The following is a 21889-nucleotide window of genomic DNA, read 5'->3' as shown; positions in this document are numbered from 1 at the left end:
CCATGCTGTTGCCCATAATTTTGGCATAATGGTGCGATTAAGCAGCCTCAGAGGCATCCATGCATGCTGCCCCTGCTGTTTCCTGTCCATTTCCGTGGTGTTTCCATCCTTTTCTGAGGTTCCCAGGTGTTTGGCCAAGCTTCCCTGTGCAGAGCCTTGGTCCCCTTAAAAAATGCTCGAGTCTCCCATTGACTTCAATGGGGCTCGTTATTCGAGACGAGCACTCGAGCATCGGGAAAAGTTCGTCTCGAATAACGAGTACCCGAGCATTTTAGTGCTCGCTCATCTCTAGTTGTAGCGTATGGCCTGTTTGTTTATGTATGTATGTTTGCAATGTGGTTAATAATATAAGATTGAAAAAAAAAGTGTGCATTAGGGATGGCCAGTTAGGGCTCTTGACAGATAGATAGGTAGACGATGGATGGATAGAGATAGATGGATGGATAGAGATAGATAGATGGATAGATAGATAGATAGAATTACTTTTTGTCCTGTCTCTAAGTCAACAGAATTATCCAGTGTGCAGTGTGGTTACATCTCCCCATACCTGTTACCTGTTCCTGCTGGGAATCTAGTCAGTGAAGATGAAAGTATAGAAAACCTTCTGTGAGATTTCTTGAAAATAAAAGATGTGTTTTCCACAGGTTGTTTCTCATCAAGGATTTTTCCCCTCGGCACAGAAGAAGCTTAAACTTCCTATTTGTAAGTACATCAAATATTGTTCATTGACTTGTCATAAAACTGATTGTCAGGATGATGCCTTTAAGTGTCTATCATCTGCTCAAGCTGAATTTACTAAATTGACTAAATATACATTGGGGCACTAAGGGTCCGTCAGGTGCATTTCCGTGGGGTTTCCCGAATATTTCTGATTTGCCCTGAATCGCACAGGGGTTTTTGTCGCACGCGAGCGGATTGGGGCGCATCAGTGCCAGTTATCATGCGAGACAAATCGGGGGGCGTGGCCGTCGGACAATCCGACTGATTCGGACAAACCACAGAATTTAACTTTCAAAATTGTGTCACAAGATCAGCACTCACATGCACCAGGGAGAAGAAGGTGAACTCGTGCGGACCTGAGCGGGGGAAGCGACACATGCAGAAAATTGGACGCACGATCTTAGTGAATCGCGGCTGTTCCGAATCCTCGTCGGACATTCCGGATTGGCGGCGTCAACGGGACGAGTAAGTAAATGAGCCCCATTGTTTCTAATTTACGGTGAACATCGCCAGCCACGGTATAGACATGGTGGAGGTGCCATAACATCCAGGATTCATTAAGGCTTTTGATGTGGAGCATTTAGAGGCTGGTGCCCAATGTGGTGGTGAGAATTTTGAATTCCCTCTTTGTGGTCAAAAAGGGCCTATCAAAAATAAAAATCTCATCATTCAGATCACTTTAGGCTTGTTGTTCTGTGAGATACAGAACTTCAGATACATTCCATTAAAATATAATTGGGAATAAAAGCTGCAGATAAAAATCTAATTCCCATGTCTTTAACTGCCCATTTCCCTGGTTTCTTTATCTCACAGAAACCACAGCATGTAATTTGAAAGATGAGATTCTTATCTTTAATATGATACCAGCACCATGGTTCTAGAGCTTAATTTATTGGGATCTGGACTGATTCTCCCTGTGCAGCCTCTAAAACCGACTCATCTCAGCTCATTTGCATATGCCCTTGAATAGGAATTTTTTATGTAGGTAAACAAATAAAATGTAACTTAAAAGAGAAAATTCTTACAAAGGGGCATTTCATACCTTACCTGAGGAGGCAGGTGGTTAAGTGGGGTAAAATCTGGTTCCCTATAAGTCTCATGACTAATCCTAATGGGGCAGATTTACTTACCCGGCCCATTCGCGATCCAGCGGCGCGTTCTCTGGAGTGGATTCGAGTCCGGCCGGGATTCACTAAGGTAGTTCCTCCGCCTGCCACCAGGTTGGCGCTGCTGCGCTGAAAAGCATCCGGATGCCCTGAAATTCACCGACCCGGACCAAGTAAAGGTAAGCGCGTCCCAAGCGACACATTTTCGTTTTTTAAATGCGGCGGTTTTTCCGAATACTTCGGGTTTTCGCTCGGCCACGCCCCCCGATTTCTGTCGCATGCATGCCAGCGCCAATGCGCCAGAATCCGATCGCGTGCGCCAAAATCCCGGGGCAATACAGGGGAAATCGGCGCAAATCTGCAATATTCGGGTAACACGTCGGGAAAACGCGAATCGGGCCCTTAGTAAATGACCCCCAATGGGTCCTTATGTACATTTTCACCAAAAGTGAAGCAAAATCACAGGCAATGACAAAAACTACCTCCCCCTTACAATTAATTTTCTACAAAATGACAAAAAAAAAATTTCAAGTTTGTCTTTTTCGAAACGGACATAAAGGTAAGTCAGAATCTGGATGGGAGCTATAACGTTTCGGGGTTCCCTTTAACTCCCCCCCCCCCTGCTCCTGTATAATATATAATATATCCGTACGGCTGACAGAGAAGTTTGATTACGACTCTCGCAGTCTTCTATCACAGCGGGGGAAGGAGGGGATAGTAGAACAGGTTTTTAGTGATGCACAATATGTACCGTCTTGTTTTACACTTTGTGTGGTAATATATTTGCTTTTTATTACGTTGCAGTCTGGAGGTTTTCTCTATTCTTTCTGCCAGTAATATATAGCTGCCATTTCTCATCGCAGATATAGAGGCAGCCCGGGCAGTCGTGATTACAATGTTGGTTTTTGATTTGGAGAGCAGACAGCTGAGCGTGCTAAAGACTCCATTCTTATTCTGCGCGTTCCCCAAATGATTGCCTTTTTCATAGGCATCCGGATCACAATGATCAGATCACTGACGGCTCCTACTAATGTTTTATGTGGCAGGAAAACTACTGCAATAAATAACAATAATCTGGCATGTGACAAAAAAAAAAAAAAAAAAAGAGACCCGTTCAAGATTAACGGGAAACGTTCCAGTAAACTAGCAATGGCGGTGGGATGGGACGTGGGCAGGTAATGAGGAAGAAACAACTTATCAGATCAGAATTAGAGGCATCTATGATTGAATGAATTGAGGGGATTTCTGAGATATTATAAAACTTGGGGAAGGGGTTAATTAAAGGAAATTCTAGGAAGGAGCCAGAAGTTTCAGGGATCGCCAGACACCATTTAGGGCAATGAATAGCTCTCTAGGACTATGGGACATCTCTACCTCTGAACATGTTATGTCACTTACTTTGTTTTCCCCACGTGCCAGAAGTCACACTACATTTTAGAAAAAAATAGTAATAAATCTATATAGCGCCATCATATTCCGCAGCACTGTACAGATCTTGGCCAGCTCACCCTCATATTGTTGCCCCCCCAGCAGTTCCCCCTTATATTGTGGCCCCCCCAGCAGCTTTCCATCATATTGTGGTACTCCAGCAGCTGCCCTCATAGTGTGGTCCTACAGCAGCTCCCCCTCATAGTGTGGTCCTATCATCCACTCCCCCTCATAGTGTGGTCCTAACAGCAGCTCCCCCTCATAGTGTGGTCCTACAGCATCCCCCCTCAAAGTGTGGGCCTACAGAAGCTCCCCCTCATAGTGTTGGCCTACAGCAGCTCCCCCTCATAGTGTGGTTCTACAGCAGCTCCCCCTCATAGTGTGGTTCTACAGCAGCTCCCCCTCATAGTGTGATCCTACTGCAGCTCCCCCTCTTAGTGTGGACCTAACAGCAGCTCCCCCTCATAGTGTAGTCCTACAGAAGCTCCCCCTCATAGTGTGATCCAACAGCAGCTCCCCCTCATAATGTGATCCTACAGCAGCTCCCCCTCATAGTGTGGTCCTACAGCAGCTCTTCCTCATAGTGTGATCCCGCAGCAGCTCCCCCTCATAGTGTGATCCTGCAGCAGCTCCCCCTCATAGTGTGATCCTGCAGCGGCTCCCCCTCATAGTGTGGTCCTACAGCCGCTCCCCCTCATAGTGTGGTCCTACAGCCGCTTCCCCTTATAGTGTGGTCCTGCCAGCAGCTTCCCCTCATATTGTGGTCCTGCAGCAGCTCCCCCTCATAGTGTGGTCCTACAGCAGCTTCCCCCTCATAGTGTGGTCCTACAGCAGCTTCCCCCTCATAGTGTGGACCTACAGCAGCTCCCCCCTCATAGTGTGGTCCTACAGCAGCTCTCCCTCATAGTGTGGTCCTACAGCAGCTCCCCCCTCATAGTGTGGTCCTACAGCAGCTCCCCCTCATAGTGTGGTCCTACAGCAGCTCTCCCTCATATTGTGGTCCTGCAGCAGCTTCCCCCTCATAGTGTGGTCCTACAGCAGCTTCCCCCTCATAGTGTGGACCTACAGCAGCTCTCCCTCATAGTGCGGTCCTACAGCAGCTCCCCCTCATAGTGTGGTCCTACCAGCTGCTCCCCCTCATAGTGTGGTCCTACAGCAGCTCCCCCTCATATTGTGGTCCTGCAGCAGCTCCCCCTCATATTGTGGTCCTGCAGCAGCTCCCCCTCATAGTGTGGTCCTACAGCAGCTCCCCCCTCATAGTGTGGTCCTACAGCAGCTTCCCCCTCATAGTGTGGACCTACAGCAGCTCCCCCCTCATAGTGTGGTCCTACAGCAGCTCTCCCTCATAGTGTGGTCCTACAGCAGCTCCCCCCTCATAGTGCGGTCCTACAGCAGCTCCCCCTCATAGTGTGGTCCTACAGCAGCTCTCCCTCATAGTGTGGTCCTACAGCAGCTAAATGTCATTGTGCCTTCCTCTACTACTTATTGCTACTGTTTAAAAAACACCAGGAAACATTAGGAACTTGTCTCCCCTTGTTACCCCACAGCAGCTCTCCTTTCCTTCTGCTGTGTGTAGTACCGAAGGTGCCAAGTACACAGCACACACCCTGCACACAGTAGTAGGAGAGGCACAGAGCTGAAGGCTCTCTACATTATCTTTGTATTCAACTACAGGATGGTTGGGATATGTGTATATACAGATAACATATAACAGTAAGCCCTCATAGGAGAGAGCTGTATATTCATATTCCACTTTATGTAAAGGGACACCTGTTTTCAAGGTGAAGGTCCCATAGGTGGGACCCACATCTATCATCCAATCTAAAGACACTTTGGATAAGATTTATCATGTCTTGTATGCATGAGCCAGGGACACCGCACGTCTGCACACCACCTATATCCTGCCGCCTGCGCCAGATTCAGACACTAGCTATAGCGCAGCTCTACGGCAGGCAAAAGCGCTCTTGTCGGTAGAGCTACAAGTCAAGACAAAACCTCTTGATATATCCGGTGTGGGCAGAGGGGCCAACACAGTGTGCCAGTGTTTTATACATCTACTCCTTTATGTGAATTAACCCATCTTATTGAGCCAGAACATGTCTATAAAGCATCATCCGCTTCATCTGTTTGTCGATGGATTTTGAGAGATGGACATTTCCTGGTAAATTGATCCCCTTCACCTTCTGTTATTAGTAACTACATTATGTCCACATTTGCAAAGTCTACACGTTCCTGCCTTGTAAGCAATATATATAGAAATTGCTTTATATCCTAGAAGATACCGGAGAAATTTGATCCCAATCCAAACATCAAACAAAGCTCCGAGCCATGGAAGGTGATGGATGTCTCCTCACTATCCGATCTGTGCTTGGCTGGAAGATATTTGCTGGAGTGACCGAATACAACAGGGAGGCCCAAAAGTACAAACCATAGTTTACAGATGAGATTGAAATCTGCCGATGAATTGGATCTCAGATAATGTGGTCATCGCTTTCTCCATTTTCTTCACCTACTCTCATATTGCCTGGGCAAATGGCCAAACCTCATGCAGATATGTGACCTGGGAATACAAACATGAGGGACTCGATAGAAGACTGAATCGCTATCTAATGATACTTTCAGTGATGGATTCAATAAATTATTTATCAACTGCTTCTTAACATTGGACGTACGTCAAAAAACATCATTTACATTCATTTTTTGTCTTTGTACCTCTTCCTTTTGTCAATTTTAGGTAAAAATGTAACATTCTTATCATTATTGATTTGGTAAGCATGGAGGGATACAGTAGTAGTTCTTAATCTTAAAGGGTCTTTCCATGAATGAATTTATATAATAGGGTTTATAATTGGCTTATAAACAAAACCAAAAGCTACTTACCTCTCCCCGATCACCACACCATTCTGGTTGCGGACATAATGGGGCAGATTTACTTACCCGGTCCCGTCACGACCCCGCGGTGCGTTGTCTGACGAGGATTCGGGTCCAGCGCGATTCACTAACATTGCGCGTCCAAGTTCCTTCCTGTGTCGCTGCTGTGAGTGCTGATCTTGAGACACATTTCCTTTTTTAAATTCCGTGGTTTGTCCGAATCCGTCTGGTTGTCCGACGCCCACGGCCCCCGATTTCTGTTGTGTGCAAGCCAGCACCAATGTGGCAAAATCTGATCGCGTGAGCCAAAATCCCGGGGCAATTCAGCGCAAAACGGAAATATTTCGAAAACCCGACAAAAGTGCGGCATTCGGACCCTTAGTAAATGAGCCCCACTGAGTTACCTGAAACCTCAACCAATTATTGGCTATAGGGGTGGCCTACTTCATCTGGTGATGAAAGTGGTGGACGTGGCATTTCTGGGACCACAAGCAAAGTTACATTTTGGAGACCTGATAAATAGGGGTTTCAATCAAGAAGGGAGATGTAGTCTGGATTCCAGCTTATCATTGGTTGTCTAAACCAGTTGCATCTCACTGAACATTATTTAATATGGCTTATTGACCTGATTCTGAGGGGAACACCGATAATATGGATCTTGTGCCTCATTTACTATTGCTATGCGCCAAAAATAATGAGTTTATTTCTCTGGCTCACTTATAGTACTGTCACTCGCCAATTATATTATCTCACATTAATCTAAAACAGCGTAGAAGCCGACAACCAGGCCGAAACACCAGAGTTGTATTGTAATTCCAGAAAAAAATATGTAAATGTGGCAGAGTTTTGTGTCCCTGTCATGGGAACAAGGATTATCAATAAGGCTTCATTACAGACACCTTACAGCTGATCATTGCAGCCTGGGACTATAGTAATAGCATTTAGAGAGCTTCACCAGAGGTCACAGGGGGCAGAGAGGTCTGTCTGTAACTAGGGGTTACCTGTAAGTTGGGTGTCCTTAAAGGGAACCTGTCAGCAGAAATTGACCTAATAGTATGTCATCACGCAGCTGATGGCTTAGTGCGGTGGCATCGTCCAGAAAATCAACTTTGAAGTGTCATGTACTTTGGTTGTATAAAGTCAGGGAGGCGGAGAGTTTAACACTGAAGTCAAGCTCTCCTCACATCAGAATGTCCTCTTCACTGCAATTAATGGTCCTGCATCCAGACACATCACTAACTGAATCGTCATTCTGAGGTGAGGAGAGCTGGACTTTAATGCGGAGCTCTCAGTCTTCATGACTTTATACAACCAATTTTAGATCTCACTTCAAAGTTGTTTTTCTAAATGATGCCATCACACCAAGTCATGAAAGACACATGATCTGGAAGGTGTTAATCTGCTTCACAACATACTGGTAATGGTTAATTAGGTAAATTTCTGATGACAGGTTCCTTTTAAGTCAGGAACTGCCTGTATGTATATATAGACTCACCGGCCACTTTATTAGGTACACCTGTCCAACTGCTCGTTAACACTTAATTTCTAATCAGCCAATCACATGGCGGAAACTCAGTGCATTTAGGCATGTAGACATGGTCAAGACAATCTCCTGCAGTTCTCCCAAGCATCAGTATGGGGAAGAAAGGTGATTTGAGGCCTTTGAACGTGGCATGGTTGTTGATGCCAGAAGGGCTGGTCTGAGTATTTCAGAAACTGCTGATCTACTGGGATTTTCATGCACAACCATCTCTAGGGTTTACAGAGAATGGTCCGAAAAAGAAAAAACATCCAGTGAGTGGCAGTTCTGTGGGCGGAAATGCCTTGTTGATGCCAGAGGTCAGAGGAGAATGGGCAGACTGGTTCGAGCTGATAGAAAGGCAACAGTGACTCAAATCGCCACCCGCTGCAACCAAGGTAGGCAGAAGAGCATCTCTGAACGCACAGTACGTCGAACTTTGAGGCAGATGGGCTACAGCAGCAGAAGACCACACCGGGTCCTCCTTTCAGCTAAGAACAGGAAACGGAGGCTACAATTTGCACAAGCTCATCGAAATTGGACAGTAGAACATTGGAAAAACGTTGCCTGGTCTGATGAGTCTCGATTTCTGCTGCGACATTCGGATGGTAGGGTCAGAATTCGGGATCAACAACATGAAAGCATGGATCCATCCTGCCTTGTATCAACGGTTCAGGCTGGTGGTGGTGGTGTCATGGTGTGGGGAATATTTTCTTGGCACTCTTTGGGCCCCTTGGTACCAATTGAGCATCGTTGCAATGCCACAGCCTCCCTGAGTATTGTTGCTGACCATGTCCATCCCTTTATGACCACAATGTACCCTGTAACATCTGATGGCTACTTTCAGCAGGATAATGCGCCATGTCATAAAGCTGGAATCATCTCAGACTGGTTTCTTGAACATGACAATGAGGTCACTGGACACAAATGGCCTCCACAGTCACCAGATCTCAATCCAATAGAGCATCTTTGGGATGTGGTGGAACGCGAGATTCGCATCATGGATGTGCAGCCGACAAATCTGCGGCAACTGTGTGATGCCATCATGTCAATATGGACCAAAATCTCTGAGGAGCTTCCAGCACCTTGTTGTATCTATGCCACGAAGAATTGAGGCAGTTCTGAAGGCAAAAGGGGGTCCAACCCGTTACTAGCGGGGTGTACCTAATAAAGTGGCCAGTGAGTGTATATTTCAGTCAGTGAGTCCCAGGACAAAAATAAGAAAAGGAATATCTGATGCTCCAGCAAGTAAAGGATGAAAGGGTGAGGGGAACTATCTTTTAGGTTATGTCCAGAACATGGCTGCCATCTCTAGAGTTTCCATATTGAATATGTGAACATGAATCAATCAATGAGAATTGGTCATGCAGTATCCAAGAAGACCACAATCAGATTGGCAATATCTGTTGTGGTTAGATTTTTATAGGTTCTCATGAGGGTACATAATGATTGGATATATGCCTTTCAGCTCTGTGTTCAGCACCATGGACAACACGTTACATAGCTGAACATTACAGAGAATGTTCATGGTTGTTTTTGTAACAACCCGAGGCTACATGGTTTCTGAAGATTCGTTACAATGAGTCAGTGGCTCATTGTAATAAATCCTATGTAACAACGTCATATACTGCAATACAGTAGTATTGCAGTATATGGTAGGAACAATCAGACCATCTAGGGTTAAAGTACCATAGAGGGTCTAAGAAATAGTGGCAAAAAAATAAGAAAAAAAATATTCTAATCATTTCCTTTTTCCCTAGAACTGATAAAAAACTAAATAAACAGTAAAAATCAAAAGTATTAAGTGTTAAGTATCGCCACATCCCAAATTGCACGATCTATCAAAAGATAAAAACTGTTATTACTGGCGGTGAAACACACATAACGGAATATAGCGCCCAAATGTCTGAAACTTGATTTTTACACCATTTTACATAACATTAAACATTATGTAAAATTTATGTATGCTCCGTACACCAAAGTATGAAAAGTTATTAACATCAGAAGATCGCAAATTTTCCTTTTTTGTGTGCACCTTGTTTTAATTTGTGAAAATGTATTAAAAGACAATATAACCTATGTGAAATCATTGTGATTGTACCGAGCTAAAGAATAAAGTAGTCGTATCATTTGGAGCACACAAATATATATAAACTGAGCCCACAAGAAAGTGACGCAATTGCGTTTTTCACCACATTTGGAATTTTTTCCAGCTTCCCAGTACACAGCATGGAATAAAGACAACTGAGAAGTAAAATTTGCTACACAGAATATAATTTATTATATATTAATATATTATATTAATATAATAGATTTTTGAAGGTAGGGAGCGAAAAATGTGGAAAAAAGGCCATGTCCTTAAGGGGTTAAAGGTGCACCAAAAAAAAGTGGTGCACTTTGTTGGAGCAGTGCAGGGGCGCCAGGTGGCTGCACATAGTATAGACTATTTTTGGTAAATTTGCCCATTTATGTTGATACACCAACCAATGTTGGTGTTCATTCTGTGTTTTCAAGTCATGTCATATCATTTTCTCTTTATTTAATTATTAAAATATCGATAATAAAAGTTAAATTTAAATTTCTTGGCTATGGTACCTTTGGGTTGAATGATAACCCCTTTTTAAAAGTTATCATTTGTTACAAATGTCTCAAGTCACTTCTTTCCATTTTCTAAGTCTTCCTTAAGTATTCGTGTGGAGTTTTTTCGCGCCAAAAAAATGTTGCAAATTTTAGACACTTTGAAATGATAGATGTCAATTGCGACATTTAGCAGATCTGGAATAGAAGATAAATGTGTCTTGCTGACAAAAAAAACAAAAGACACTCAAAGTCCCCAAAAATCACAAAAAATTGCAGTGCGCCAAAAAAATGTCACAAAAGAGACAGAAAAACAGGAAGAAAAATAAAGATAAATGACCCCCAATCTTGATTACGAAACCAACCTTGAACATTTCCTGTGATGCTCGGGTAAGTGACATGTCCATGGTGCTGAACACAAAGCTAAAGGCCGTATATCCAATCATCATGAACTCACATGAGAATCCTTGGACAATCTCTGTCTTGAAAACTTTTTAACCACAAAAGAAATCTTGGTAGAGATGGCGGCCAAGTTTTGGACATAACCTTATAGATAGACCCTCACACCCATTACTTTCTGGAATATCGGATATATAATTTTCCCTTTTGTTTGGGGTGTCTAGTGACTTTTGTCTCACCTTTATATAGATACCATATATACTCGAGTATAAGCCTAGTTTTTCAGCACAAAAAAATGTGCTGAAACGCCAAGCTCGGCTTATACTCGACTAAAACAAATATAGGTTTTACCAGGTTTTTGTGGTAAAATTAGGGGCCTCGGCTTATACTTGGGTCAGCTTATACTCGAGTATATACGGTATATATATGATTGGAAGACTAAAATGCAGAAAAAAACCCTATAATAGATCTAGTTTCTCTGGATATATAGATCTGTAACAGTAGAGGACCTGATGCTGCGGCTGGCAGTGGTGCAGGTAAAGCTATAATTAATCTACAATGTACTTCCTTCACACATCATAAATTTAAAGGCTCTGGTAAATAAATATCAGATATAAAAAAAAGTAACAAAAGTAGGTTATGGGTCTCCACGTTTCAGAATTGTGAGTTAATCTGGCCTCGGGCCTTTCTGCAGATGGATCTGAGACCAACAGGGAGAATTCACAGCAGCCTATAAGTCATAAAAAAGAATAATGATGCGGCGGTTTGATGTAAGTACTAATGTACTGACAGGACAAGGTACAAAGGTTCACTCCGCACATGAGAGGTCATCGAAGCGGCATATTATTCACTGCCGCAAATGCAGGAGGTAGACTGATGGGACGCAGATCATTTTAATAACCGGCGATAGAATAGAATAAAATAACACCTTTTGAAATGTCTCCAAAGGCCAATGTCATTTATGTGGATATTTATCATTTAATGTAAAATATCATCCTCTGTCATGTTACTCACTAAGGACTGGCGGAGAAGAATAGTCACAGCCCTTGATCTAGATAGAAAAAAAACAGCAAATATTATATTTCACTTATTATTTACAGTTTTCTACAATTGACTTTTAAGCTTTGCCGTGTAGAGTGGGGCAAGTCAGCAGAGTCATCTCATTATCGGTAGACGGTAAGGTCAGCCTTTGCATATTGTAACAGACTGGAGGTTTTCTGACGAACGACAACTTGACTTTAATGCTACAAGCCTAGATAAAGTAAATTCCTAACACAATTGTATCATTTGTGTCTGCATCATCCTCGGTCAGTGATGTGCGATTAGAGGTGCTGATTTTATCTCTGTGCCTTACTTGTATTTTGTAGTGTGAACATGGTTGATTCCACACCTGTTTCTGTCTTAACTGTAGCTTAACTTTGGTCAACTTTTAGTAGACCCGTTGTGATTGACAGCTTCTCACACTCTTCACCTGCTCTCCTTGCTGGGTGGATCTCTGTGAGCTTTGCTCCAATCATGATTGAGGCCTGGGCTTTGAGTCCTGCCTACATTTCACTCTCTGCTGGTTATAGTAGTTTTCTTATCAGCTCCATAGCTTCCTTGGGATTTGTATCTTTGATTTCTGTTATCCTGATGTTAGCTTATTATTCTGACCTCCTTCCTGTCTAGTGTTTTTGTACAGTGCTGCCCTATCTGCTTTGATCCAGCTCTGTCCTCTTTACTTCTCTTATATGTTTCTATTGCTTTTGTCTTTGTGTCCGTGTTTTGAATTCGGAGTCCAAAAGGATGGCCATCAAGTTGTCCCGTTCTTCCTAGGATATGTGAGGCAAGCAGGTAGCTCCCTTTTGGTGGGTTGAGTGTCAGGTCTTAATGTCTTGTCTGTGTCCCTGTAACAATATGTAGACATATAGCTGGCTTAGGATCACTTCTCTGTCATCCCCCGTCTCTAGCCCTAAACAATTTAATAGTCTGTTGACTGATTTTCACCTGTTACATTTCCTTGACTGCAGCTGCCATGAGGCACACACCTACCCCATAGTACTTTACAATAGCCTCAAATATGTCGGTCTCAATGTTCCAAAGATTAACGGGGCAACACAAAAAGTTTACATATTTTGAAACCCATTTGGGGCTGGGGTTCAAAAAGTGGAAGTGTATTTACCCTCCTCTGCCTCCTGGTTCCTACATTTCCATCATCACACATTGATACTTCCAGAATTCCGCTCTGGTCTTTTTTGACCAGGGGTCATCACAAAGAATATCCTGTGGTATTCAAAAGCCACTGATTGGCCAAAGGGGGTCATGTGACACTTCCAACCAGATGGAGGTGCCAAAGACTGGAAGTTCTTTTTTTTATTTTATCACAACCGGAGTCAGATATCCTGCGGAACACCTTTGAGCCAAAGGCTAATCTGCCCTATAAGAAGATATCAGTGTAATACATGGCAAATGATGGGGGGGGGGGGGCTCATTACTGTGTTACATTAGGGTCTATATCCTATATCTTAGCTAACAGATATATATCGCTCTAGCTTGAATACTACTATTCTTCCATATCCTTGCCTACTTACTGGGGCAGATTTACTTACCCGGTCCTGTCGCGATCCCCGATGTGCGTTGTCCGACGAGGATTCGGGTCTTCCGCAATTCACTAAGGTCGTGCGTCCAATTTCCTGCATGTGTCGCTTCCCCCACTGAGGTCCGCCGGAGTTCACCTTCTTCTTCCCAGTGTATGTAAGTGCTTGATCTTGTGACCCAATTTCGTTTTAAATTCCGCGGTTTGTCCAAATCAGTTGGGTTGTCCGACGGCCACGCCCCCCGATTTCTGTCGCATGCAAGCCAGCGCCTATGCACCACAATCGGATCGCGTGCTCCAAAAACCTGGGGCAATTCGGTGCAAAAAGGAAATATTCGGGAAACCCGACAGAATGGCAGCCTGGGAACCTTTAGTGAATGAGCCCCACTGTCTCTGTCCTATAATGGTTACTATTAGGTATAGAGGCTACAGGTATATAACGAGGGGTAAGCTAAATATGTAACAGGGCTCTACTATCATATTGTACATTTGTGATATGATAGTTCATACAACTTGTGATAGTTTTGTTGTCCCATTAGCAGTAGTACATTATGCGCTGACCTTTTATTCCGGGAGGTCTTTGTGTTCTAGAAGGAGAGAAACAACAGCTCTAATTGCTGTGATATAATTATCCGCTGTTACTGTACATAGAAATTAATAGAGAACAGCGCGGTTTATGATTACATGGCCATGAGACACGGCTCTATTATAGCAGAACATAGACACGAGACGCTACGATACCAACATCACATCACGCCTGGATTAATGTCTTGTGGGCAGTTCATCAAACGGCGGAAAATTCCTTTTAATTGACTTTTTTTTTAGTAATTCAGATGTGACATCTTGGGGCGTCTATGTGTAAGTGTAGGGTGTGTTCTGCTATATAGACCTTTATTCTAGGTGGAAGGCTCATTTATTCATTGCTTTATTAACTCAAGCCCTTGACGCCTTTTATCATGAGATAAGTACAGAATCAGGTCCCTGGTATTGATGTCATTGGGGCAGATTTACTTACCCAGTCCGTTCGCGATCCAGCGGCGCGTTCTCTGCGCTGGATTCGGGTCCGGACGGGATTCATCAAGGCAGTTCCTCCGACTTTCACCAGGTGGCGCTGCTGCGCTGAAGTTCCCTGAAATGCACTGAAGTTCATGATCCTATCCTGGATGAAGGTTTTCCTCGGGAAAACGCGAATCGGGCCCTTAGTAAATGACCCCCATTGTGTAAAGACGAGGCCAAAGGAGGACGAGAGACACTTTATTGTGAAGAAGCGTACGTTATGATGCTGGGGTAAGAAAAGACTATTTCTGGCCACAACAAGAATATAATAACAGTAACAAGAGGCTTGTAATATAAGGTGGAGTATTGTAATACAGGCAGTCCCCGGGTTACATACAAGATAGGGACTGTAGGTTTGTTCTTAAGTTGAATTTGTATGTAAGTCGAAACTGTATATTTTATCATTGTAGTTCCCGACAATTTTTTTTTTTGCCCCAGTGACAATTGGAGTTTAAAATTTTTTTGCTGTAATAGGACCAAGAATTATCAATAAAGCTTCATTGCAGACAATTTTAAGCTGATTATTGCAGTCTGGGACTATTTTAAAGCATCCAGAGAGCTTCACCAGAGGTCACAGTGGGCAGAGGTGTCTGTCTGTAACTATGGGTTGTCTGTAAGTCGGGTGTCCTTAAGTAGGGGACCGCCTGTACAAAGGTGTTGTTCATATTAATAAACATATTTTCTAACAAGTCGGCTTAGATACAGCAGCTTAACTCTATGCACTGTAATGGCAGCTTAGATACAGCAGCTCAGCTCCATTTTTGTATATTGGCAGCTTAGATATAGAAGCTTAGATGTTAGTTGGTTGTCTGTATAACGGCAGCTTAGATACAGCTGCTTAGATTTTACTTGGTCGTCTATGCAATGCACCTAAGCTAAAGAAAATCTGTTATATGTCTGTATATTGGCAGATTAGATACAGCAACTGAGCTCTAGGTTAGGTGGGTGTCTGTATATTGGTAGCTTAGATACAGCAACTGAGCTCTAGGCTAGGTGGGTGTCCTTATATTGGTAGCTTAGATACAGCAGATCTGCTCTATTTCTTTATAATGGCATCTTAGATACAGCGGCTTAGATGATAGTTGGTTGTCTGTATAATGGCAGCTTAGATACAGCTGCTTAGAGGCGTTAAGTGGGTGTCTGTATATTGGTAGCATAGATACACCGACCCAGCTCTATGTTAGGTGGATGTCTGTATAATAACAGCTTAGATACAGCAGCTCAGCTCTATGTTAGGTGGATGTCTGTATATTGGTAGCTTAGATACAGCAGCTCAGCTCTATTTTAGGTGAATTTCTGTATATTGGTAGCTTAGATAAAGCAACTGAGCTCTAGGTTAGGTGGGTGTCTGTATATTGGTAGCTTAGATACAGCAGCTCAGCTCTATGTTAGGTGGATGTCTGTGTAATGTTAGCTTAGATACAGCAGCTCAACTCTATGTTTGGTTGGATGTCTGTGTAATGGTAGCTTAGATACAGCAGCTCAGCTCTATGTTAGGTGGGTGTCTGTATATTGGTAGCTTAGATACACCGACCCAGCTCTATGTTAGGTGGATGTCTGTGTAATTGTAGCTTAGATACAGCAGCTCAGCTCTATGTTAGGTGGATGTCTGTGTAATGGTAGCTTAGATACAGCAGCTCAGCTCTATGTTAGGTGGATGTCTGTATATTGGTAGCTTAGATACAGCAGCTCAGACCTATGTTAGGTGGATGTCTGTATATTGGTAGCTTAGATAAAGCAGCTCAGTCCTATGTTAGGTGGATGTTTGTACAATGGAAGCTTAGATACAGCAGCTCAGCCCTATGTTAGGTGGATGTCTGTACAATGGAAGCTTAGATACAGCAGCTCAGCCCTATGTTAGGTGGATGTCTGTACAATGGAAGCTTAGATACAGCAGCTCAGACCTATGTTAGGTGGATGTCTGTATATTGGTAGCTTAGATACAGCAGCTCAGCTCTATGTTAGGTGGATGTCTGTATATTGGTAGCTTAGATACAGCAGCTCAGTCCTATGTTAGGTGGATGTCTGTATATTGGTAGCTTAGATACAGCAGCTCAGCCCTATGTTAGGTGGATGTCTGTACAATGGAAGCTTAGATACAGCAGCTCAGACCTATGTTAGGTGGATGTCTGTATATTGGTAGCTTAGATACAGCAGCTCAGACCTATGTTAGGTGGATGTCTGTATATTGGTAGCTTAGATACAGCAGCTCAGCCCTATGTTAGGTGGATGTCTGTATATTGGTAGCTTAGATACAGCAGCTCAGCTCTATGTTAGGTGGATGTCTGTATATTGGTAGCTTAGATACAGCAGCTCAGCCCTATGTTAGGTGGATGTCTGTATATTGGTAGCTTAGATACAGCAGCTCAGCCCTATGTTAGGTGGATGTTTGTACAATGGAAGCTTAGATACAGCAGCTCAGCTCTATGTTAGGTGGACGTCTATGTGCTAGGGATAAGTATATCAGAACCCCACAGGTCCCTTATAATAACTATATATAGTTAACAACAGGAAAGTGATGTTGACAAGATATTCTTCACAATTGTCATTTCATCAATTTTAAGTATCTCCTCTTCCAGAGCCGTAACCAGACTCTTGTCATTTATAACTGTGCACTTCATCCTGTCACATTGCAGAAATCTCCAGCACCATTGGGAGCCGGTCCATCACGCAGAGACTACGGCTGTCACAACCTATTCTGCGTATTCCTCACTCTACTGGACGTGTAAGCGGAAAATGGGGGAACTAATTGCCCAATTTGCGCAGAAGTGAAACGTAAAGTTCTTCTGTCCCAATGCAATATATTCGGGAGAGCCCTCGTCTGCCACCTGTCATTTATAACAATTGTGTCTACTTGTATACGGCACCGGGTCCTGGCCACATATACCGTATTTTTCGGACATTTCTCAGAAATCAAAGGTGCGCCTTATAGTCCAGTGCGCCTTATATATGAACCGTACTTACAGACAACAGCTGCCTTGAACAGTGCACAGGTCTGCCACCTGCTGGTCATTCATCCTTATAATCAGGTGCGCCTTATAATCTGGTGCGCCTTATATATGAACCTAGACGTTTTAGCAGGCATTTATTGATGGTGCGCCTTATAGTCTGAAAAATACGGGTATACGCTTTACAGGGTTTTCCCACGCAAAAATCTATAAATGTTACAAAAATCCACAAAATAAGAAGGGATTTCCAAACAATGTGACTACATAGACAAAAACATGTAGAAAAAAAATACTTAAAAATTACAAATCAATATATAGAGGAAATAGAAATATGCTGTAGTAATGGATTCATACATTACGGACATACTAAAATCTAAAACTTAGCGTTACGGGAACAGGTCAATGGATGGGACTAAAGGCTGGATCACTGCTCACCGCTATTATCTTAAGTGTTAAAATGTAGAGCGCGTCCAAACCGTTTTTTCACAGATAACTAAGACTATAATTTATAAGGGTCCATATAAAAAAAAATACATCCCAAATAAACAATATTTTTTTTTTTTCTCATTCGTGTGCAGGAAGACTTTGTACAATTTGAGAGAATTTCAATTTATTCTAGCTGGGGCACAAAACACTGGGCAGTTCAAAGGAAATCTACCATCAAAATCCATCATGGTAAACCAGGAACACTTACTCCTAGCACAGTGACTGTGGTAATATTCGCATATTTGTTATCCATGGCCTCCTTCCTTCTAAAATCAACTTTTTAAGTTATGCTAATAAGCTAGCAGGGCTCTGGAGGTTGTTACCAGAGCTCCTCTGTGCTGTAGATTCACAGGCTGTAACACTGTGAAAGAGCACTTTCCCCTCCCACTGTGACAGAGGGAGGTAAGAAGTGCTGAGGGGGAGGGGAGACAGCCTGTGTAACAGCCTGCAAAGTGACTGCACAGAGGGGATCTGGTAACAATCCCCACAGTACTTCTGGGTCATTAGCATCATTTCATGATTTTACAAGGAAGGAGGCCATGGATAACAAATATAAGAAGATTACCTCAGTCACGGTGCCTGGATCTAAGTGCCCCTGGTTTATTATTCTTGATTTTGAGGGTAGATGGTAGATAAGCTGATAAGTAGTCACTCCATAGGTTGTTGTGTCCATGTTATTTATCTGTGCACTGATAATTCTACTACAGGTGTCAGTGCACTTCCAGGAATTAAGTTCCCAGCTGTTTATTTGTATGTGACACCTTCCCCGTCGGAAGGTGTCCACCGCCTAGTTTGACTTCAGCTTGCCCGGACCTTCGGAATATCTGACAATTCTCTGTATGACCCCTTGGGGGCGCTAGATTGTCCATCACATATTCTGGGACAACTTGTAGAACCATCTTAATTACTTCATTGCAACAGAGTCCAGATCGTAGCGCAAGGCCACTTCACCTGCCAGAAGTCTGCAGGACATGGGATGTCACAGGAAGTCCTGAAAGCCGCTGTTGGCAAATCATATAAGTTCAGGCTCCACCCGAGAGAAGGGGAAAGTTTACCAAGGTAAGTACAATATGGGTGACCCTATTTGGGTATTGTAATTTCCGATGTGCAGTCAAACTCTTTGGATAAAAACCAAGGATGTTGCTAGGACTTCTTCTAGAACCTATGTGTCCCTGCTGCTGCCCCCCATCTCTCTGCAGGTGGTGCTGCCTTAGGCAAGAGGCTCAACTCGCCTCATGGATGGTGCACGCCCGATTGGGACACCAATTTCAGTGTAGAAACTTGGACCATTCAAATTTTCATTCCTTGTTTCCATTTTGCCAATACGCCAAATATCCAATCGTATGTTGCGAACATGACGCACTTTACAATTGTAAACATTGCCCATAATCACACTGAACTACAGGCAGTCCGAGGGTTATGTAAAGGATAGGTTCTGTAGGTTTGTGCTTAAGTTGAATTTGTATGTAAGTCGGAACTGTATATTTATACTTGTAGCTCCAGACACATTTTTTTAGGTCTCTGTGACAATTGGATTTTAAAAATGTTGGATTGTCATAAGAACCAGGATTATCAATAAAGCTTCATTGCAGACACCTGTGATAACTGTTATAGCTGATTATTGTAGCCTAAGGCTAAAGTACAGAAAATTACCAACATCCAGAGGTCCGTTTGTAACTAGGGGTCGTCTGTAAGTCGGGTGTTCTTAAGTAGGGGACGGCCTGTACTCTGTTACTACAGGAAAATAGGTAGGCCATAGGTAGGTTATACAGAAATAGACCACCTGAGTGTACAGCAAAACTGACACTAACTTGGCATGCATCAGGTCTATTGGCATCTACAGATGGCATGAACTTATATGCCGTGTATTAATATTACTATTATAATTTCCAACTGGCTTCCTCTTTGTCCTTAGGAAACTAGGTCTCCGTGACCTGTCACATGTCAAATGGCTGAAGTCAATTTCCCAGCCACTTTAAATAATTCATTAGAATTAGAGATGAGCGAGCACTAAAATGCTCGGGTGCTCGTTATTCGAGACGAACTTTTCCAGATGCTCGAGTGCTCGTCTCGAATAACGAGCCCCATTGAAGTCAATGGGAGACCCGAGCATTTTTTTAATAAAACTGAACAGTAAAAGAACAGTGCAAAAAAAAAATTCCAGATGTTTGCAGATGTTTTACTTGTAAGAACACATTGAAATAACACTATTCTTCACTTTCCAGGTGTTCGCGCGTGTCTCCCGCTAAGTTAAGAGATGTGCACGAACATCTGGAATGTGAAGAATATTGTTCTTTCAATGTGTTCTGCACTTAAATGCTCCTGTATTCACTGTTTTTAATGTTTTAATTCTATTCTTCACTTTGCAGCTGTGCGCGCGTATCTCCGAACCTATCGGGAGACACGCGCGCACAGCTGCAAAGTGAAGAATAGAATTAAAACATTAAAAACATTGAACACAGGAGCATTTAAGTGCAGAACACATTGAAAGAACACTATTCTTCACATTCCAGATGTTCCGAACATCTCCTAACTTAGCGGGAGACACGCGCGAACACCTGCAAAGTGAAGAATAGTGTTATTTCAATGTGTTCTTACAAGTAAAACATCTGCAAACATGTGTAATATTTTTTTTTTACAATAAAAAATACTTTTATTCAATTTATTTTATTAATTTACTGCTCGATCTCGAGCCGGCGAGATACTCGTCCGAGTAACGAGCCGGTCCGAGTATGCTAATACTCGACCGAGCAGTATACTCGGACGAGTATACTCGCTCATCTCTAATTAGAATTACACAAAAAAGCACTTCTCTAATTATCAGAAATAACTGGAAATATTCCAATAAAAACTGCCAGGGCTTTCAGGTTTCCTGCGGTCGTCCTGTCTGCTCATCAACGGAATTGACAGTCAATGGAGGGAAGACATTACTGAGTATTTAAACAAGTCATTGGGTGCATAAAAGGCACCAGGAGCCTTATTAACCCCCGACATCTGTGCACACAAACCTGACTTATTAGTGAGGAGGATGTATGACAACCACAGGTGAATATGGGAAACTGCTATCATTGACCCTTGTTTACCAAGTTTTAAAGGGGGATTGTCATCTCAACACATTTTTATACCGCAAATGTCTGTCTTATTTAAAGGATTTGACCTGGAATTACTATTGATGGCCTATCCAACTAGTCGTTGCCCAAATGGAATGGAATTGGAGCCAAAACTGTAGTTACATGTTCTGGCCACTATACAGACAGAATCAACTACTTTCTGCCCCATGCCTTCTTGCATTTATACAGTTTAATAGTAATAATCTCTGGCCATACCCTTTAAAGGGATCATGCCTTTTAACGTCACATCTTCTTTCTACAGGAAAGGAAAACATGGCTGCTCTTGGACACCCTAAAAATTACGTGCATTGACCCAGTCCACAGTTCCTTGAAGTGCCTCTAGTTACTTCTACAGAACTCTTGGAAACAGCCTTCCTGGAAAACTCTTAGAAGTAAATGGAGCGTGTGCTCCAGTATGGGGCATGTCAGGAAACTTTTGATCCACTGTTCTCCCAAGCAATGTGCCAACACATTTTTTTGCACCTGTATTGCAGACAGGGAGACCCACAACCAAATAAGCAAAGCAGCACCCATCAGCAGAGACAGCTTACTCAATTATAAAGAGACTCAACAGGAAGCCCAAGTGCCCTAGTTGTCGAAACAGGCTGCATCTGGAGATCCTACGGATCCTACGGACTAAGGCTATATTCACACGAAGGTATGGGGGGGTATATACGGCCGATATACACCCCCATAAATCGCTATGGACTCACGGTGCCCAATGGGAGCAGTACGGTGCCGCACGCCTCTCCCCCCAGCACTGCCGTGTGCCCGCCGTGCTACGGCAGTGTGAATGTAGCCTAAAAGAGATATTTACGGTGGCTGAGTGAGTAGCACATCTGCCTTGCAGCACTGGTGTCCTGGGTTCAAATCCCACCCAGGTCAACATCTGCAAAGAGTTTGTATGTTCTCTCCGTGTTTGCGTGGGTGTCCTCCGGTTTCCTCCCACACTTCAAAACATACTGTTAGGTTGTTTAGATTGTGAGCCCCTTGGGGACAGGGACCAATTTGACATGCTTTGTGCAGCGCTGCGTAATCTGTGTGCGCTATATAAATAAAGAATTATTATTATTATTATATTCAGAAGACATTTT

General features: G+C 43.1%; 1 long non-coding RNA gene across 1 annotated transcript; it reads left to right on the top strand.

The window, feature by feature from the left end:
* Positions 1-644: 644 nt before the first annotated feature.
* LOC140105099 (uncharacterized) lies at positions 645-21451 on the top strand. The gene is made up of 3 exons (XR_011850498.1): positions 645-702; positions 21058-21187; positions 21290-21451. It is a non-coding gene; the product is annotated as an uncharacterized lncRNA (long non-coding RNA).
* The last annotated feature ends 438 nt before the right edge of the window (positions 21452-21889 follow it).

Source organism: Engystomops pustulosus, chromosome 10, assembly GCF_040894005.1.
Source record: "Engystomops pustulosus chromosome 10, aEngPut4.maternal, whole genome shotgun sequence".
In the NCBI taxonomy this organism is placed as follows: domain Eukaryota; kingdom Metazoa; phylum Chordata; class Amphibia; order Anura; family Leptodactylidae; genus Engystomops; species Engystomops pustulosus.
This window is presented reverse-complemented; position numbering and strand designations above follow the sequence as displayed.